This window comes from Dendropsophus ebraccatus, chromosome 7, assembly GCF_027789765.1.
Source record: "Dendropsophus ebraccatus isolate aDenEbr1 chromosome 7, aDenEbr1.pat, whole genome shotgun sequence".
NCBI classification, from domain to species: domain Eukaryota; kingdom Metazoa; phylum Chordata; class Amphibia; order Anura; family Hylidae; genus Dendropsophus; species Dendropsophus ebraccatus.
This window is the reverse complement of record NC_091460.1, coordinates 120,264,113-120,286,299: the sequence shown is the minus strand read 5'-3', so window position 1 is coordinate 120,286,299 and position 22,187 is coordinate 120,264,113.

The window sequence follows — 22,187 nt, the reverse complement described above, 5'->3', positions numbered from 1 at the left end:
AATACATTTAAAAATATATTGTATTTGAAATGCACAGTGTATATTTCAGTGTACACTAAAATGCATAGCTATTTTATCTGTATAGCTTATATTATCCATGAGTACTGGGTTCACTGTATCTAAACCTTGCAGGCCCCTGAGGGATGTCCTACCACAGAGGGAAAATGTGTAGTGACATAGATATAGACTAAGTGAAGGCACACTGTGGTACCTTTGCTGTGAGGTACTGCCACTTTATATAAAGCCCATGCACTTTAATTTTACTGTATATCTAGCATGTGCACTTAAGTTGTACATTCATTAAGGGTGGCATGTGACAGGGGATTTGATTATATAAAGCTATTCTAGTAGGTTCTTTAAATCTTTTGGCATTTGGTATATATAAAATATCCAGTGAGTGAAATTTATCTATCTATCTATCTATCGCGATGCGATCGCGGCGGGGAGATCCGTTGCACTGAGCCGGCTGGGGCTCAGCGTCGCTCCGACGCTGTTCCTGGCTCGGCAATCTATTTAGATGGTCTGCAGCAGACCATTATAATAGAGCCATGATCTGATGGATCATTGCTCTATTATATACACAGGATTGATCTCAATGGGAGATCAGTTCTGTTTATATAGAAGTCCCCCAGGGGGCTTCATATTACTGTAAGTGAAAGTAAAAAAAAGTGTTTTTATAAATAAAAAATCCCCCTCCCCTAATAAAAGTCTGAATCACCCCCCTTTTCCCATTTTACAAATAAAAATAAATGAATAAATAAATAAACAAACATGTTTGGTATCACCGCTATTAACTATTAATTAATCACATTCCTGATCTCGCACGGTAAATGGCGTAAGCGCAAAAAAAATCCCAAAGTGCAAAATTGCGCATTTTCGGTCGCATCAAATCCAGAAAAATTGTAATAAAAAGCGATCAAAAAGTCGCATATGCGCAATCAAGGTACCGATAGAAAGTAAACATCATGGCGCAAAAAATGACACCTCACTCAGCCCCATAGGCCAAAGAATAAAAGCGCTATAAGCCTGGGAATAGAGCGATTTTAAGGAACGTATATTTGTTAACAATGGTTTTAATTTTTTACAGGCCATCAGATACAAGGAAAGTTATACATGTTATATATTGTTTTACTCGTAATGACTTGAGGAACATATATAACAACTAAGTTTTTCCATAGGACACACGGCGTAAAAATGAAGCCCCCCCAAAGAAAAATAATTGCAGGGTTTTTTTCAATTTCACTGCGCATATAATTTTTTTCTGGTTTCGCAGCATATTTTATGGAAAAATTCAGCCTGTCATTGTGAAGTACAATTAGTGATGCAAAAAATAAGGGCTCATGTGGGTCTGTAGGTGTAAAATGCAAGTGCTATGGCCTTTTAAGCACATGGAGGAAAAAACGAAAACGCAAAAACGAAAGTTAGCACGGTCCTTAAAGGGTTAAATTAAACAAGCAGCATGACGTATAATATAAGATGAGGTATGAAAACTGTTCAATTTATCCATTACATCTATGTAGAGAAGTCATAATGCAAAAAGGGGGTGACAGTGTCACTTTAAGTGTGAGATTTGAAAAGGAGAGAAGTCTGTGGATATCTGTTTTTTATGTTTGTATTTATAACTAGAGATGAGTCACCCTTGGGATATTCAGGTTCAGATGTGTTCGGTCTAGAAGAAAGAAAAAAAAAAAGTTTCGCTTCCAGTCTTAACCCCATCCAATAAAAGAGGAGAGTTATAATTAACCCTCTGGGCTCCAGTCTTTTTTCTTTAAAGGCCAATCAAAGACTGGACATCGCTACAGCAGCTGATTGGTTGCTATGCCTCCTCATCAAACCCCCTGGGGGCCAGACTGTTTTGGGGCACAGTATGGCTATGAGGGGGTTAAATGGAAATGCATAGCATCTCCACATAACTAGGGATGGTCCGAACCTGCCAAAGGTTCGGATTCGTATGAACCCGAACGCTTGGCAGCATATTCCCGCTGTCTGCCCGCTCCGTGGAGCGGTTGGATACAGCGGGAGTAACCCCTGGAAAACTGAGATACAGCCTATGGCTGTGGCTATATCCCAGTTTTCCAGGCGGTCCTCCCGCTGGATCCGCCCTTTCCACAGAGCAGGCAGACAGCAGGAATCATTACCGAGGGTTCGGGTTCGTACGAACCCAAACCGAACTCGGTTCAGACCATCCCTACACATTACCCCATGGGGGGAGGGACTGAATAATACGACCCTTAAAGTGGGAATCCCCTGGAGTCCAGACTGAACCTGGCCTGAGTCTGGCCTACCATGGGGTTAAGTGAGGATGCATAACATCACTTGTGAGTCACTTAATGTACAGTAACTGCGCTGTAATCGTTATATGTTCACTGAAAAAATGGCATAGGGTATTGTATACAATATGATGTTCTTAGCCAAAAGGTGGTGGCAATATGTGGTGATATGTGGTAAGGAAGTATTACTTGTCACCTATATAGATATATTAGTTTAAAATGCCAGACTAGTAACACTCACATATTTCTAATAAGAATAACAGGCACATCACGGAGCAATAAGGGAAGATGTTCTAAAATAGTTATTTGACGTGCATTACATGTAATTGCATGTAACAGACAGGTCATGGGATGTTCAGTTACCGTGCTGTAATCATTACTGAACAAGTTGCTAAAACAGACAGGTCAGAAGAGATGACAGGCCCTCCAAAAATAGAAAACATTTATAACTGTGTCAACCCTTATCTTTTCTTCAGTTAGAGGTTCCAATTTCTCATTAAATGAATTCAACACAATTTTATAAAAATGTATGGAAACACTTAAAAAGCTTCATTTACTTAACAGTCGCATGTAGTGACAGACTCCAAACCATAGTGCGGAGGGCACAGGCATGGCAAAAATGCAAAGCAATTGCATGTTATTTCAAGCCTTTTTAGGTGAGGGTGCAGCACAATGCAAAAGGGGCCTGCCCAAATCCTGTGCTAAATTAGGTCCAATTTATTTCTGCATGCAGGCATAAATTATACCAAAGCTCCAGGCCAAGTCCAAACTGGCATCAATGAAAGTACAAGGACAGCTTAAAGTTACTCTGTACCTACAATCTGACCCCTCCCTCCCCAAAACCACTTGTACCTTTAGATAGCTTCTTTTAACCCAAGATCTGTCCTGGGGTACGTTCGGCAGGTGATGCAGGTATTGTGCTAAAATACAACTTTTAAATTTGCAGCCCTGTATCAAATTGGCATGGCCTAGAGCATCTTTGCCCTAGGCCTGCATTGCCTCTTAGGCCCTCCTTCCCACCCTGTTCATAATTAGGAATGCCCCTGGGCAGGATTTCTCCGATTCATCACTTGTCTGAACACTGCACAGTTGCCTTAATGATCTAACACATGTGCAGTGTTCAGACAAGTGATGATTAAGAGAAAGCATGCCTGAGGCAATCCTAAGGGTGCCTTTACACAGGGAGATTTATCTGACATATTTTTGAAGCCAAAGGCAGGAATGGTGGAATGGTGATAAGTGGAGAAATCACAGTTTTTCCTTTATGACCTGTTCTCTGCTTATAGTCTTTTCTTGGCTTTGGTATAAAAAATCTGTCAGATCTCTCGGTTTAAAGGCACCCTTATGCTGAAGAGGGCGAGGAGGAGGGACGGAGAGGCAGACACTCTAAGCCACGCTAATTTGTTATTTTTTAGGACAATAACTGCATCACCTGCCAAACAGACTGTGTGACAGATCTTGGATTAAAAGCAGCTATCTGAAGGTACAAGCGGTTAGGAGGGGACAGATTGTGGGTACAGAGTCACTTTAAATGCACCAGGATTTATCTAGAGGTTTGCGCCTCTACATAAATTCAGCATACCTGTGCACTGCTGGGGGATTACTTGAAGTGTCACTGGCGTTATATTGTAACTTTCAAAATCTAAATTAACAGTAGATGTGATATAAAGCAAGTCTGCAATATACATTCATTATTTTTTGTTGTTGTTATCATGCTGTAAAACAAAGCTGAACTTACCAGTAATCCAGGTTCAGTCTCCTGAAGGCAGCTTTTCTGCTGGTTGAAAGAAAGAGACTAAACACAGGAATTCCGGCCAATACAGAGAGTCAAGGCTCAGTGTGTCTGTCAATTACATGACTGTCTTCTCTCTGTGAGTGCTCAGATGGCCTGGGATACACAGGACTTCCTGTTTTCTGACTGTTTCCTGTTTTTTGAGAAAAAAAGAGTCAGAAAACAGGAAGTGCCGTATTTTCCATGATAACTAAAAATAAATAATGAATGTAAATTGCTTTATATCACATCTTCTGTTGATTTAGATTTTGAAAGTTATAAGGACAGCGACAATTTAAGACCGGCATGTAGATGCCCCCAGTTAATAAAGACATATTTGTATGCCAATAGGCTTTATTCTACATTTAATAGCATAACACAAAATTGTACATTTGTATATAAAATATTCAGGTATCATATTATTATATGTAATATAATTACATTATAGTTGCTATTATGATATAAATAAACTAGCAGAGAAAATTATACAACCATCACATAGGGTTTATTTACAAAAGGTCTTCATCATTATATTATTGTTAATGATTACATGTAATCATGATGATTTATGACTTTCCATGAAAAAAAAAAAAAATCTGCCATGGTAAAATATGGAGTTAAACAAATTCTTAATAATATTTAGAGACATATAATTTACATGTTACTTAATTTTGATAATCTGTTGTGAATTCTCAAAACCATGTTGACTAAAACAAAAATTGTATGCGACAGTTATTTTTGTAATGTTCTTTCGGATGACATGAGACCCATGACCTGCCAAGGCTTCTTTCCCTCAATCCCCATCACATTAACACACTTCTAGTGTGAATAAATACAGCAAAGATGACATTGATAATAATGTAACACAATGAAAAACAAAAAGACAAGTAAACTAAACACTTCTGTTAGAAGAAACTGTCTATTTTTATCTCTAAGTTTGGAAGTGTTCACATAGTAATTTAGAATAATTTAATCAAATAATTTTAATTAAATAGCAGAAAGAACTGGTGATAAAGCGAATATTAGTTGTGGACTTGATTAAATAAGAGTATTCAAACTGTTACACCCACACAATAACTTTTTTTGTTTGGTGACTGTTTCATTGTTATTCTTAACTAACATACCCTGTTTCCCACAAAATTAAACTTTCCCCTGAAAATAAGACTTAATCGAGGTTTTGCTGATTTGCAAAAACTAAAGCCTCCCCCCGAAACTAAAATCGAGCAAAGTTTTTGTTTGTAAGCATGCGGCATGATTCTTTTTAGCCTGCTGCCATTGTCCCCTATCTCCACCATCCATTGCAGAGCAGCTGCATGCAGGACATGAAGATCATCACCTGCCGCCGACCTTGATGTTGCCTTGCACGGCCGTCACTTGTAAATGTGATGGCAAGGCATCAAGAGGCCAATCGTTTGCCACCGTTCTCTCTGTCCCCTACAGCCAGATGTAGCGCTACACACAGTCTTCCATTATCCCATTGCCTGCCACCATACCATATGCTATCTTTGTTGTGCTGTATACAGTATGTGTGCTGTGGTTAGCTCCCCCTGGTGGCGGGAAGCCACAATACTGCATAGAAACATCGAAACATAGAAGATTGTCGGCAGAAAAAGACCACTGGGTCCATCTAGTCTACCCTTTTAGTATTTTCTTTCTTATTATCTTAGGATAGATATATGTTTATCCCAGGCGTGTTTAAATTCTGTTATTGTAGATTTACCAACCACCTCTGCTGGAAGTTTGTTTCAGATATCTACTACTCTTTCAGTAAAATAATATTTTCTCACGTTGCTTCTGGTCTTTCCCCCAACTAGCCTCACACTGTGTCCTCTTGTTCTTGAGCTCAGTTTTGTACCAAAAACACTTCCCTCCTTAACCTTATTCAGTCATTTAACATATTTAAAGGTTTTAATCATGTCCCCCCTTTCCCTTCTTTCCTCCACACTTTTGTGCCATCAGCAAACAGACAAACTTTACCTACCAAACCTTCTCCTATGTCACTTACAAACATATTAAAAAGAATAGGACCCAGAACAGACCCTTGTGGCACACCACTTGTAACCAGTCTCTGCTCGGAATATACACCATTACCATCATCCTCTGATATCTATCCTTCAGCCAACCACAAATCCACTGAACTATCCAGGGATTAAGTACAATTTTCTGCAACTTCTCTATCAGCTCTTCATGGGGAACTGTATCAAAAGCTTTGCTGAAGTCCAGATAGGCAATATCCACAGCACCACTTTCATCCAGCACTTTTGTGGCATAATCAAAGAAATCAATGAGATTAGTCTGACATGATCGGCCCCCAGTAAAGCCATGCTGGTTTGGATCCATCAAATTGTTGATTCTTAGGTGATCCATTATCTTCTTTTTTTAGAAGAGTTTCCATCAATTTCACTACTACAGATGTTAAGCTAACTGGCCTGTAGTTACTGGGATCTTCCCCTTCTTGTGGATTTTTATAACATTGGCTGCTCTCCAATCATCAGGGACATCTCCTGTTAGCAGGGATTGGTTATACAGATCTGTCAGGGGGACAGCAATCACAGATCCGAGTTCTTTAAGAACCCTCAAATGGACGCCTTCTGGACCCATCGCCTTGATCAGCTTTAAATGGGCAAGTTCCTCTGCAACTTCAGCCTCGTAAAATACTGGAGCTGAACCCATACTGCACTCTCTCTCCCTGCTGTGCATGTAACATGTGAATTCTTCTTCATAGAAAAATAAGACATCCCCTGAAAATAAGACCTAACACATGTTTGGGGCTAAAAATTAATATAAGACACTGTCTTATTTTTAGGGAAACAGGGTAAGTATACTTGCAGGGCATGCCAAGTTGAACATGTTTGCTAATACAATCATTTAGCAAACCTTCCTCCTTCTCCTTATATGCTGCTCTTTTCCTCCCATTATTGACAGCTCACAGTCTAGTTTACCGACCATAACTCTGCTCTAAAAGCAGTAGTCCAGCTGGTGTATATATATATATATATATATATATATATATATATATACAGCTTAAGGCTATGTTCACACAGCATATATTTTCATAAAATCCCTGCCGTTGTACAAAAATTTACGTGCCTTTGCTGCCTATGGGATTCTGGCCAGAGGGTATACTATGTGAGAGATTAATCAAACATGGTGTAAAGTGAAATTGTCTCAGTTGCCCCTAGCAACCAATCAGATTCCACCTTTCATTCCTCACAGACTCTTGGGAAAATGAAAGGTGGAATCTGATTGGTTGCTATGGGAAACTGAGCCAGTTCTACTTTACACGCTGTTTGATAAATCTCATACACAGTATACGTTCCGGCCAGGATTCCTAGTGGCGCCGCAAACAACTGACATGTCAGTGTCAGTGAATAGTGGCAGCAGAAAACCATGTCAGTGCAGACTGAAAAGCATCGGAACCCTGCAGACGAAAAGATCATTCAGCCAGTACTGCAGTACCTGCAGTCACTCAAAAGATCTTCTTACTGCATGTGAACTTTTTTTTTTTTCAAAACCAATCTTTTACCTCAGCCTTAAAAATCCCCTTGCTAGCGCCTGGGTTTGCAAGATTTACGTGGAGGCGCACACCTAATATTAGTTAGATATACATAATTTCCATGTGCACAGTGAATTCTATACAAGCTCAGAGCTAGCGTAGATTTTACTAGCAATTTCTACAAATGTGGTGCACACAAAGGCCACACCCCTGCTTTGTGTGGTTGTGCCCACTGCCCCACCCTCTGACGAGGGTGCAAAAGTCAAATATTTGCATACTTTTACGCAAAATATAATACTGTATGTGTGTGTTTGTGTTTGTGTGTGTGTGTGTGTGTGAGTGAAAATGAAGCATTTCATATTTAGTTTATTAATACCACCCTGGGCCTCCAAAAATTAGATAATCTACCCCTGTAAAAGATATATTTTATATAGTAGAATAATGATACAAAGAAAGCCTTTTTTTGTTAGACTACTTTGTATGGTTTCTAATTAATACAGGAGCAGTGAACTATTTGCTAAGGTTCAGCTATGTGAACATAATAGTGGATTCTTATAATCAAATTCAGACCAATGTTTCTATTATGAAAGAAAAATGTCACAGTGACAGTAATATTCTTAGCCAGTTTAAGTCAATCTTCCTGTCTGGTAATGAAATTTATGGAAAGAAAACAATCAGCTCAAATCACACTGTGAAAGAAAGGTATTGGGGTCAACAATGTATTTAATCAAATTTACACAGTGTATTGGCTAGAGGGTCTGATCCGTATGTCCCACTTGAGGAACACGTAGTGAAAAGGCAAACACAAGTAGTAATCAGATATAACTTTACTCCAATAAGAGGTATAGCACTTAAAGCGACTCTGTACCCACAATCTGACCCCTCCAAACCGCTTGTATCGTCAGATAGCTGCTTTTAATCCAAGATCTGTCCTGGGGTCCGTTTGGCAGGTGATACAGTTATTTTCCTAAAAAACAACTTTTAAACTTGCAGCCTTGTGTCAAATTGGCGTGGCATAGAGTGAGTGTGCACAAGCCTTGCACCGACTCCCCGCCCTCCTCATCATTAGGAATGTCCCGGCAGTATTTTTCTTATTCATCACCTGTCTGAACACTGCATATAAGCTGGATGGTTAAGGCCCCTGTGCAGTGTTCACATAGGCAATGAATAGGAAAAATACTGTCCAGGGGAATTCCTAATAATGAGGAGGGTGGGGAGGAGAGATGGAGAGGCGGTGCAAGGCTTGGACACACACTCTAGGCCACGGCTGTTTGGCACAGGGCTGCAAGTTTAAAAGCAGTTTTTTAGGACAATAACTGCATCACCTGCCGAACGGACCCCAGGACAGATCTTGGCAGCTATCGTAAAAGCAGCTATCTAAAGGTGTAAGTGGTTTGGAGGGGGCAGATTGTGGGTACAGAGTCACTTTAACTCCTCAGGCTGTTAAATCAGGATCCATAGACTAACAGTGGAATAAACTCCTGTTATTAGTTGAATAATCCAGGGAACTAAGCACTGTGCTATGTGCTTTCCTGACTATTCACAACTGCAACAGGTCTCGGGACTGAACCTAGTGATGAGCAAAAATCCCAATGTTCGGATAATGAACACAAAAAAAGAAAAACTATTTTGAGCGTTTTGTGTTCGCTGAACATTCAAGAACAAATAGGAAACATTCAATAGAAGCGTACATTTCGGTCTATGCACACACTACAAGACTGGGTTTCACTTACAGACAAGACTGGTTTTCTATTCACTATCTCAGTCAGTTCCATGTCGCAGTTAACCTCTCTCCCAGAGTCGCAGGATCAACATGCTGTCTGGATCCAACCCTATAATAACAGCCCAGACTTGACTGCTGCTCACTCAGTCAGTCATTTCCACGTAGCCTGTGATAGCTTTATCTACCACTCCGATACTCAACAACTGCTGGCAGTAAGCATAAATCATAGATGAGGACTCCGGCCCTCCCAATAGTGGCAGTTTAAAAATACACTTTATTCATTCATTTAAAGGGGTTATCCAGCGCTACAAAAACATGGCCACTTTTCCCCCTCTCTTCAGTGTCTTCAGTTCAGGTGTGGTTTGCAATTAAGCTCCATTTACTTCAATGGAACAGAGTTCCAAACCCCACCCAATCTGGAGACAAGAGAGGGGAAAAATTGGCCATGTTTTTGTAACGCTGGATAACCCCTTTAAAAACTAAGGTGCAAATGGAGAGATCAACATATTTTATGCTTGTGCGCTTAATCATAATGATGATTAAGCGCACTAGCGTGAAACACGTTCATCTGTCCACTTGCATCTTAGTTTTTAATTGAAGGAATAAAATATAGATGTATTTTTAAACTACGACTATTGGGAGGGCCGGAGTCCTCACCTATTATTTACGCTTATTTTTATTTTTTTTTGCGACAAGGTTATGGCCAGCAATGGATATCCATGGACCCTCCTGCCTTCAAAAGCTGCTGCAACTAATCTTCCAAGGTGAGCTGAATCTCCCCATTATTATACTTGTTTGACTGCCAGCTGTGTCAAAACTGTGGAGGAGTTCACCATAGCTCTACCTATGCTGCCAGCTGCTCATTTTACACTCTCAAAGTAGGGCTAAAACCCTTCCATTTACTGACCTATCTGCACATACACAAAATACTGTAGTAACAATAGGCTATGTACCCATTAGAGGATTTTATTGGGAAAAGTTGTTCATCTATTGATAATGACAGCCGCAAATAATGATCATTATTTTCCTTTCCCTGCTAAATAATGGCACGTTCTCATATTGGGAACATAGCCATACACTACTACACAGTATTGGCAATCACTATCTCTATTATCAAGTTAAATGGAGCAGTAACTGGGACTAGTGATGAGCGAATAGTGAAATATTTGAATATTCGATATTCGTACGAATATCTCCCGAATATTCGAATATTTGATCGAATATTCAATCTCATTAAAGTCTATGGGAACAAGTAATCAATCATTAAAAGACATCTATTCGACCACTTGGAGGTAAAAAACGGAAGCTGGGGGATTTGAACGCTTATCGAATATTTGTCGAATATTCGGCAAACTATTCAATAATATTCGATAGATCGAATACCTTACTATTTGATCGAATATCTATTCGCTCGAACAGTACTCGCTCATCACTACCTGGGACTTTTTACCATTGCATTGAACATGACAAGTGCGCAGGTGAATTACCAGGGTTAAACATAAACTTATCCTTGGATTAATAATAATAATAATAATAATAATAATAATAATAATAATAATAATAATAATAATAATATAAGTTCAGCCTAGCTGGGAAATGTGGTCTCGTTCTGTAGTCAATCTTTTATACTTCTGTGTTTTTAAAATAATAATTTTGTCATAGTAATCTTAACCCATTTGATCTATTATGGAGGTAATTATCCTTATTCAACAGACTGCATTAATTTAAGAGAGATTTAATATCTTAATGTACTTTGATACCCAAGATTATAAAAATGATCATTAACCTACATTTAAGCTTTGGTAATATGTGGAAACATTTAGGATGTATAATCATTGCTGAAATAGGATTAGGAAACGGTTACTATTATTAAAAGCAAGTTTTGAGAAAAAGAAAATTCAGTTAAAGGGGTACTCCGGGCTAGCAGTACTTTTAGTCTGTAGCCAGGGAGGGGGTGGATATAGAAGGCGCCAGTCACATACCTCCCCGGTTCCAGTGCCGGGTCCTGGATTGCGCCGTTTCGGGGCCGCTTCCTGGTCCGAGCTGCGGCTTGAGACGTGACGTCTCAAGGTAGCTTAGCCATTCAGAGGCTGAGGAGGGACCCCGCTAGGACCGCTGGATGACTGAGTTGCCTTGAGACGTCATGTCTCAAGCCGCAGCTCAGACCAGGAAGCGGCTGCAGGATGGGAGAACAGGGCGTCGTGATCTGGGACCCCGCACTGGAACGGAGGAGGTAAGTGACCGGCGCCTTCTATATCCACCACCTCCCCGGCCACAGACTAAAAGTACTGCTAGCCCAGAGTAACCCTTTAAGCAGTGCCAACAAGGCCTCCCCATTCTCATTCAATTTTAGACAAGGCTGCCATTAGGGTTCTACAGGAGGTACTTAGAGTATGTCAGGGGCCCAGGCAAATCAATACTCACCTTTCGGCTTTCATTTACCTGTTATGCGCAAGTCAATATAGATGGCTTAAGAAGTCTCACCAATGAAATGTATGACCTTATTTAGTTTTTAGCATCATCACATTTAGTATTCTCTTTCCCTCCCCATAAGATCACTTAAAGGTGTTATCCAGCTCTACCAAAACATGGCCCCCTCTTTGATCTCCAGCTCAGGTGTGGTTTGCAGTAAAGCTCTATTTACTTCAATGGAACTGAGTCTCAACCACCACCCAATCTGGAGACAAGAGAGGAGAAACAGTGGCCATGTTTTTGTAATGCTGCTTAACCACTTTAAAGATCTAATCTAGCGATTTTTTTTTTTTTTCATTTGGGCAGCTAGTTTATTGCTCTTTTCTGTCTGCAAATTTCTGGAGACCCTTCCTTTAGTTGGGCCCTATGATCTCATGCTTACCCCTTAGAAAATACATGTGTTTCTGGGTTACCATCTTAGCCAAAACATTTTATAACAGGGGGAGATAGAAACTCCCATCACAATTACTGATTATGGCTATGCAGCTCCTGTCACCCAGTTATAATAGATACAATGAAAATTCTGCCTTCCTGACTGTATACTGTACTTATAATCAGTTAATTTATCTAGAGCTATATAAAGATGAGGATGATTACAGTCTCCTTCCAGCCAGGGCCGATTCAGTGGTCTCTGCCCCCTGAGGCAAACCTCAGGCGGCCGCCCCCTCACTAGCACCCCCCTCACCCCCCACCATCCGGACCAAGCCAAATACAACAATGCGTACCCGGCTTCCCCTATAACCAACCACCCCCCACCCCCACGTTCCGGCACTGCAGCCACTCACCTGTCCTGCTGCAGCCGTCCCGTCCAACCGCCAACGCTTACCGCTGTCCCCAGCCTCGCTCCTGCAGTGTCAGTCAGCAGCTGTCATCGCCGCCGTCCTGCCGCCAATGCTCACCACTGTCTCCCCGGCTCTTCAGCCGCTCACCTCTCCTGCCGCAGCCGTCCCACCCCCAACGCTCCCCGGCCCTGCAGCCGCTCACCTGTCCTGCCGCAGCCGTCCCATCCCACCACCAACGCTCACCGCTGTCTCCCCGGCCCTGCAGCCGCTCACCTGTCATCCCGCAGCCGTCCCGTCCCCAACGCGCACTGCTGTCACCACTCATCGTGGCCTTCGCTGACCCCGGGCACTCATGACTCGCTAAAGGGCAATAACAGCTGCTGACCTACGCTGCGGGAGCATGGCTGGGGACAGCGGTGAGCTTTAGCGGCAGGACTGGACGGCTGCAGCAGGACAGGTGAGCAGCTGCAGGAATGCTGTCTGCCGCCCCCTGCAGGGGCACAGAATCTGCCGCCTGAGGCAGATTACTTATTCCGCCTCATGGCAGAAGCGTCCCTCCTTCCAGCAGGCAGAGATGGTAATGATTCAAGCTGCCCATGTAATGTGGTGCTGATAAATCATTGGACTGAGAGCAGATTTGAAAGAGAGGGGATGCAGTTTGAAATCTTAAACTTAAAGAGACTCTGACAAAGAAGCTGAACAGAATGATGTATCACTTACATTGTTCTGTGCAGCTGATTTAGAGATATCCTCCTGAATAACATGGACAATAAGTAGTCCTCTCCATTATGTGCTTGAGCCCAGTAGTCCTCAATATTCATGAGGTGCAGAAAATTGCGCTCACCAGCTGCTGATTGGCAGTTACCTATCCATGCTGTGTATAGGCAGCCAACTGTCAATCAGCAGTTGGAGGGCGGGGGGAGGGGTGTGGGAAGAATCTTATTCTCCTGCATATTAGGAGAACGGCTGAACATAATGATATAGGTAATACACCGATCTGTTCAGCATTCTGTCACTAGTTTATGCTGTCCTAATTTAAGGTGGAATAAACCTAGTGACGGATTTCCTTTAAGACGGTGTCTTATCAGAGATAAGATGACCCAGATGCAGTAACGAAATGTTCGGATATGAGTCAGCAGGAATAGTAGTGGTGAGTGTGCATTATATGGACTCCCTAGGGCAGCATCTTCAGCCACCAGCAATTAAAGATTACTGTTTTATCATAGTCACTGATGGGCAACATGGTCCATATTACCTCTGTTGCTGATAAAACACACTTGAGCCTGCCTTCCCAGGTTTTGGACTACAGTCTCCTATGTGTTCCCTTTGTGTGAAGAATGCAGATCACGGTCAATCTTTCAATCTTTGTCTAATTTCTAGCTGTTCTGCCCTAAGTGCCATAACTTGTGCTCCACTGACCTCTTTCTCCTCAGACTTTCTCCTATTTAACTGCATATTACATGGAGGTCATCTGCATAACTCTGTGCTCCTTCTTTATATTTCCCATTACTTTCAAATCCACTATTAGGGGCCATTCACATGCCCATAAAACACTTTTCGTGCATGGACAGTATTCAGCAAACCAGACCTCTGAGATCAGCATTCATTATGATGTCGGGAGCTCCGCATCAGTTTAAATCTTCTCACTACTGCACTAAAATAGCCACATCAAACAGTTTTAAAAAATTGTGCAAAAAGTATCAATGCATGTGTGCCTAATGGAAAATTTTACACAAGGAAATCAAGAATATGCAAAGTTAGCGTCAATTATTATACACTAAGGCTATGTTCACACTACGTAAAAGTACGGCCGCTGTTGCCATTGGCAACAACGGCCGTACTTTTTGTGGAGCGCAACATAACCTTATTTTATATGGGATCTCGGCCGGAGCATACACACGTCGTATACGCAGAAAGCCCTGCCAGTTCACACAGTGAAGCGAGCGGCTCTGGCCGCTTGCTTCACTGTGTGCTATGGGAAGCTCTGATGCAGGCGCCCACATCAGACCTCTGCGGCCGGAAAGATCATCCGAGATGATCCGGACAGAGATCCGAGATGATCCGGACAGACTGTGTATAATATTTGACACCTGCACAAAAACATTGTGAAGATGATACATTCCCCCACAATGTACATATCATATTTTAAATCTTCCTTTACGATAATGTAACATCTGACTGCTGTAGTTTATCACATTATAAAACTTGTACGTGCGTCTCCTATACAGGAATTGATGGACATCAATTATTATTGTATTATTGTTATCTTGTAATAAATCACAAACAGAAGTCTCCTGTAATGACATTTTGTCAAACAGTGAACACATGTAAAATGAGCAAATTCATATTTGGCCATTCTTATTTTCCCTCCAGCTAATGGTGATTCTCACTCTCTTTTCCCTACAGATTGTCTGGCAACCGGGAAAAAAAAGAACAAATCTGCAGTGAACCCTGGGTGCAGACACAGATCTGTTTCAGCTGCCTAAGGCTCCTGCATTCTCTGGAGTCACGCATATTGTCACAGTGCAGATATACAGATATATGTCAGTGCATCTGGCATTGAGTTATTACTATAAATGAACTAACCTTGAAAACAATCACCCTACATTCCAAGCAATCAATAGATATTTCCTATTGTGTAAGTGTTCCCCATATTACTTTGTTTGTAAATGTAATTGTACATTGCTGTAAACAAGCCTTGGCAAAGATATACCTAAAAACTTGAATCAGAGAGGTAACTTGAAGCCAGTGGACCTGTCACAGGGTCTCTGAATTTAGTGTATATGTACTGTAAATCTATCATATATTGTCATAATTCTTTTCGGGAAAGTCAAGTTTACATTTGTAGCAATTCACAGAAGTCTCAGCACTCACCAATAAAGTTGCTGTTAGAAAACGATCTGCACGCCCGGCCCGCACTCTTGCCGCTCTGGCGACCAGTCCCTTGCTGACAGCATTCCTGACAACTGGCCTGGCCGTCCCTGGCGACCGGCCGGTTGCTTGGGGCATGGTGGCGCTTCTTTCTGATGTAGCCATGTAAGGGGCCTTACCAATCCTGGCCGATCAGCATTAGGTGTTTTTAGTTTCCAGTCAGCTGACTGATGACTGGTACTGCCAGTGGGCTTCCTGACATGGTCTGGGCTGGGACTTCTGATTCCATAACTATTCTGCATTTGTGTTTATGCCTTGCCTGCGATAGAACCTAGTTTACTAGTGTGTCTTGACCTAGAAATTGTTCCTGCATTCATTTCCTGGCATTTAGACTTTCTGGCTTTGACTTTTTGACTTTGATTTTGGACTAGTTTTTGTACTGCCTTGCTAGTGTGTGTTTTGACCTGGACTTAATGACCCTGATCTATTGTCTTGTAACATATTCACTTATCTAAGTTAGGGAATGCTGCCCAGTTGTCCACTGCTGTCTAGAGCAGTTAAGGCAAGTAGGCAGGGGCAGCGAGGTGGGTGCAAGCAGTAGGGCTGCCCCAGTCTTGTGTTGTTCAGTCCCCTACTCTAACAGTTGTTAGAAGTTTTATTGTATGCCAAAATAACAGAATGCAGAACACGTTTTGGCTTAGCGCCTTTATCAAATGACTTTTTCTATGTTAAAAAAAGCACTAAAACGAAACGCACCCTGTTTGTATTCTGTTATGTTGGACATACAATAAAACTTAAGCATTTTTATTGGTGAGTGCCGAGACTTCGGAAAATTGCTATGAGTGGGATTTGTTGCTTTCTACGCGCACCACCATCTACAAAGTGCAGAGCACCTCTATCCAAAGTTTTAATTTGTAGTCTTAAAATACATAATAGTTACTTTTGAATCACATAATTATCATACACTGAATTACCCATATACTAAATTACTGGTAATTTTCAGTGCAGTTTGTCAGACACTGTATTTTTTGTTCACCTTAGAGTTTGCCTTGCCATCACATTGCACAATTAATTTGATATCTACTGGTAATAATGTCACAAGACCTTTGACTGCATAGCCACTAGATTTCTAATTAGCGGTGTAATTGGCTTTACAAAACTCTAGTAAATGACTCAACTTCTTTTCAGATCATTTAACTGACTTTAAAACTAGAAAACAAATAAACAAAAGGTAAAGAGCGGTAGTCAGGTTCTATGGCAGGTTATTTATATTAAAATAGAGGATGAGCTGTTAGAGCTACTTAACACACTCTAATGATTTTTGAATCTTCTATTAAAAGGGTACGCTAGCAGGGGGGTAATGTTTTTAAATACTCTAGTGGCAGAAAGTTTAACAGATTTTTAAATTCCTTCTACAGAAAAACTAATCATTAATATTTTTTCCTTTACTATAATACAGGTTACATAGTTATACCTGATAATTAAGTTTTTATGAACCGAGCGGCGTGCCCGGCTCCCGACACTCCTGGAGCACGTGGCTGGCTTCCTAGACACACCAATGGCATTCATGACTGACGGAGACCCTGCTAGGGGCGCTTCTGCAGTGTCCATAGTTACTGTGCGCTGTGGACGTGGCTTCTCTGCCCCCGCGGCACCAACAGTCAGCTGTATAGTGTGCTGGGGGGGCTGGAGTTTCAGTCCCCAATCACGTCCTGGGGCTGGGACTCCAGCCTCCATAAAACTACTCCCCTCATCATCCTCATTGCCTGCGATAGAGCCTCCTTGTGTGTGGGCTAGTGTTTATATCCTGATTGAATTCTCTGGTGTTCCTGATTTGTGGCTAGATTTCTGACTATTCTCCTGACTCCTGATTTTGTACAGCACCGACCAAATGTTTATGACAGGGCTTGTTTACCTCGAGACTATTGTGTTTATCTGTCTTGTCTGCATTTCCGTGTTACATTCTAAAAGGTTAGGGACCGTCGCCCAGTTACCCGCTGCTGCCTAGGGCAGTTGTGGTAAATAGGCAGGGACAGGAGGGGAGGTGCCAGTGCAAAAAGCCTCTCCTGTCTTGTGTCCCCAAACATAACATTAGTACAGAGATTTTTTTTTAACTAAATTTGGCATCACAACATTTTAGCGGAGGTTGTTCTTAAAATGTTTTTTTTTTTTTTTTTTGTACTGAATTATGTTCTATACTGTCATCTGTATTTCCTGTTCCAAACTGCTGACACTGTTAGACAGCTGTTAGGTGAAGGAGACACCTTTCATATATCAAGCTGTGCTTCCAGGATGTAGATAAATTATTTTACTCTCTGGTACAAAGAGACAAAAAGGCTTTTTCAACCTGAATAACTGCAATCTGGACTGTCTCCACTACCCCTGCCCCTCCCTGCTTAAGTGACAACTGGAAGCTGAATCCCAAGCTGCATCGAATATGGGAGAGGGGAGGGGGGGGGGGTTACAGCTTGTTGCACTTCAGAAGCTCGGGAAAGCCTCTTTGACTCTATTTACTATATAATAAAATCATTTTTATACATTCTAGAATCACAGACATATGAAAGATATCAGGTGTCTCCCTAATCTAACAGCTATCTAACACTGTCAGCGGTTTGAAACGTGAATTGCAGCTGGCAGATTCCCTTTAAGAGTTTTCCCAAAGCCTAGTTGGTGTTGACATTTTGAAATTGTTGCTTGTTTCATGTTTTGCCTTCTTCTTCAAGTTTGGATACTTCAGAATAAATATATAATAATGTTTTATTATTTGTCTGTAACACCAGGGACAGGTGGGACATAACACCGTGACAGTATGCCTAAAGAGTTATACATCCTAATATGAATTTTGAGGCACCTTGCAGTGATCTGTAAACATTTTTATATAGACTAGAAACAAGCCTCAGCCGACTACTTGCTATTCTTGGATTTTTATGTTGAAACTTGGCATTGAGCTAAAAACAATGTTTAGTTAGAGCAAATAAAGAACATATAATAAGATTTATCCCTGATTTCCAATGGCAAGAGGCACTAGGCAGCAGGTGCACCAATGTTATTGACTTTACTGGTGGAGCCTTGGTCCTTCTCATTTGTCACTCAACAAGACTTAATGCAGCTAGCTGAAGGAAAGAAAAAGAGAAATTTCACCATCCTGTTGAATCTATGATGACAGTTTAACAATCTTGGACATTCTAGCACTGGGAAAACAGGCTTTACATTCTGAGGAAAAAAAGAAGAATTAATGGAACTCTTTATAAAATACATACGTTGTACATACAAAGCATTAAACTGCAGTGTAACTTTCCAGAGAATATGCCGACTCATAACGTTTTGTAATAAATAATCAAACTGTCTTTCCGGGGTACTTGTAGTCTTAAAGGGATACTCTGGCAAAAATAGTTTTCTTTGATATCAACTGGTTTCGGAAAGTTATATAGATTTGTAATTTATTTGTTTTTAAAAATTTCAAGCCTTAAAGTACTTATCAGCTACTGTATGTCCTGCAGGAAGTGGTGTATACTTACAAGTTTGACACAGTGTTCTTTGTTGACATCTCTGTCGAGACAGGAACTGTCCAGAGCAGGAGAGGTTTTCTATGGGGATTTGCTACTGCCCTGAACAGTTCCTCTCCTGGACAGAGATGTCAGCAAAGATCACTGTGTCAGACTGAAAAGGAAACAACACTTCCTGCAACACATACAGCAACTGATAAGTGTAATAATAATAATAATAACTAGATTTGCATTTCCAGGGAAATACAGAGTGCTTGAAAAGAGCGCCCCTTTAGCAGTGACTTCCTTTTAACTTTAATCCTGGGTGCCGTCCCTTTAAGAGCGACTTGGGTCCCATCCCTTTAAGAGCAACTTGGCTCCCGTCCCTTTAAGAGACACATGGGTCCCTTTAGTAGCGACCTGGGTCGCTTTAAGAGCGACGTGGGTCCCTTTGCTCTTAAAGGGACCCAGGTCGCTCTTAAAGGGACCCTGGGATATTTCGCTCTTAAAGAGCCCCAGGTCGATCTTAAAGGGACCCATTTCGCTCTTAAAGGGACCCAGGTCGCTTTTAAAGGGACCCATTTTGCTCTTAAAGGGACCTATTTCGCTCTTAAAGGGACCTAGGTCGCTCTTAAAGGGACCCAGGTCGCTTTTAAAGGGACCTAGGTCGCACATAAAGGGACCCATTTCACTCTTACAGGGACCCAGATCACTCTTAAAGGGACCCAGGTCGCTCTAAAAGGGACCCAGGTTGCACCTAAAGGGACCCATTTTGCTCTTAAAGGGACCCAGGTCGCTATTAAAGAGACCAATTTCACTCTTAAAGGGACCTATTTCGCTCTTAAAGGGACCCAGGTCGCTCTTAAAGGGACCCATTTTGCTCTTAAACGGACCAATTTCACGCTAAAAGGGACCCAGGTCGCTCTTAATGGGACCAATTTCACTCTTAAAGGGACCAATTTCACGCTTAAAGGGACCCAGGTCGCTCTTAAAGGGACCCATTTCGCTCTTAAAGGGACCCAGGTCGCTCTTAAAGGGACCCAGGTCGCTCTTAAAGGGACCCATTTTGCTCTTAAAGGGACATATTTTGCTCTTAAAAGGACATATTTTGCTCTTAAAGGGACCAAGGTCGCTCTTAAAGGGACCCAGGTCGCTCTTAAAGGGACCCAGGTCGCTCTTAAATGGACAAAGGTCGCGCTTAAAAGGACCCATGTCACTCTTAAAGGGACCCAGGTCGATCTTAAAGGGACCAAGATCGCACTTAAAGGGACCCAATTCGCTCTTAAATGGACCCAGTTCCCTCTTAAAGGGACCCAGATCGCTCTGAAAGGGACCCAGGTCGCTCTTAAAGGGACCCAGGTCGCTCTTAAAGGGACCCAGGTCGCTCTTAAAGGGACCCATTTTGCTCTTAAAGGGACATATTTTGCTCTTAAAGGGACATATTTTGCTCTTAAAGGGACCAAGGTCGCTCTTAAAGGGACCCAGGTCGCTCTTAAAGGGACCCAGGTCGCTCTTAAAGGGACAAAGGTCGCGCTTAAAAGGACCCATGTCACTCTTAAAGGGACCCAGGTCGATCTTAAAGGGACCAAGATCGCACTTAAAGGGACCCAATTCGCTCTTAAATGGACCCAGTTCCCTCTTAAAGGGACCCAGATCGCTCTGAAAGGGACCCAGGTCGCTCTTAAAGGGACCCAGGTCTCTTTTACAGGGACCGATTTCGCTCTCAAAGGGACCCATTTTTCTCTAAAAGGGACCCTTTTCGCTCTAAAGGGACCCAGGTCGCTCTTAAAGGGACCAGTTTCACGCTTAAAGGGACCCATTTCGCTCTTAAAGGGACCCAGGTCACTCTTAAAAGGACCCATCTTGCTCTTAAAGGGACATATTTTGCTCTTAAAGGGACATATTTCGCTCTTAAAGGGACATATTTTTCTCTTAAAGGGACCAATTTCACTCTTAAAGGGACCAATTTCACTCTTAAAGGGACCAATTTCACGCTTAAAGGGACCCATTTCGCTCTTAAAGGGACCCAGATCGCTCTTAAAGGGACCAGGTCGCTCTTAAAGGGACCCAGGTCGCTCTTAAAGGGACCCAGGACGCTTTTTAAAGGGACCAATTTCTCTCTTAAAGCAACCCATTTTGCTCTTAAAGGGACATATTTCGCTCTTAAAGGGACCCAGGTTGCTCTTAACCCCTTAAGGACAGAGCCAATTTCGATTTTTGCTTTTTAGTTTTTTCCTCCTTGTGCATCAAAGGCCACAGCACTTGCATTTTTCCACCTAGAAACCCACATGAGCCCTTATTTCTTGCGTCACTAATTGTACTTTGCAATGACAGGCTGAATTTTTGCATAAAGTACACTGCGAAACCAGAAAAAAATTCAAAGTGTGGTGAAATTGAAAAAAAAAAACGCATTTTGTTTATTTGGGGGAAATGTGTTTTTACGCCATTCGCCCTGGGGTAAAACTGACTTGTTATATATGTTCCTCAAGTCGTTACGATTAAAACGATATATAACATGTATAACTTATATTGTATCGGATGGCCTGTAAAAAATTCAAACCATTGTAAACAAATATACGTCACTTAAAACCGCTCCATTCCCAGGCTTATAGCGCTTTTATCCTTTGGTCTATGGGGCTGTGTGAGGTGTCATTTTTTGCGCCATGATGTGATCTTTCTATTGGTACCTTGATGGCGCATATACGACTTTTTGATCGCTTTTTATTACAATTTTTCTGGATTTGATGCGACCAAAAATGAGCAATTTTGCACTTTGGAATTTTTTTGCGCTTACGCCGTTCACCGTGCGAGATCAGGAATGTGATTAATTAATAGTTCGGGCGATTACGCACGCGACGATAGCAAACATGTTTGTTTATTTATTTATTTGTTTACTTTTATTTATAACCTGGGAAAAGGGGGGTGATTCAGACTTTTATTAGGAGAGGGGGCTTTTTATTGACAACAACACTATATATTTTTTTTTTACACATATACTAGAAGCCCCCCTAGGGGACTTCTAGTATATACACTTTGATCTCTCATTGAGATCTCTGCAGCATAGCTATGCTGCAGAGATCCATGAGATAGGCACTCGTTTACTTCCGGCTGCTGCAGCCGGAAGTAAACGAGTGCCGAGCCGGGGACGGCGCCATCTTGGAGCGGTCCCCGGCCGGCTTTAGAAACGGAGATCGCTCCTCCGGGACAACGTCCCGGAGGAGCGATCTCCCCCACTAGACACCAGGGAGACGCTGGATCCGGTAATCGGATGCAGCTGTCATGTTTGACAGCTGCATCTGATTACTGTATTAGCGGGC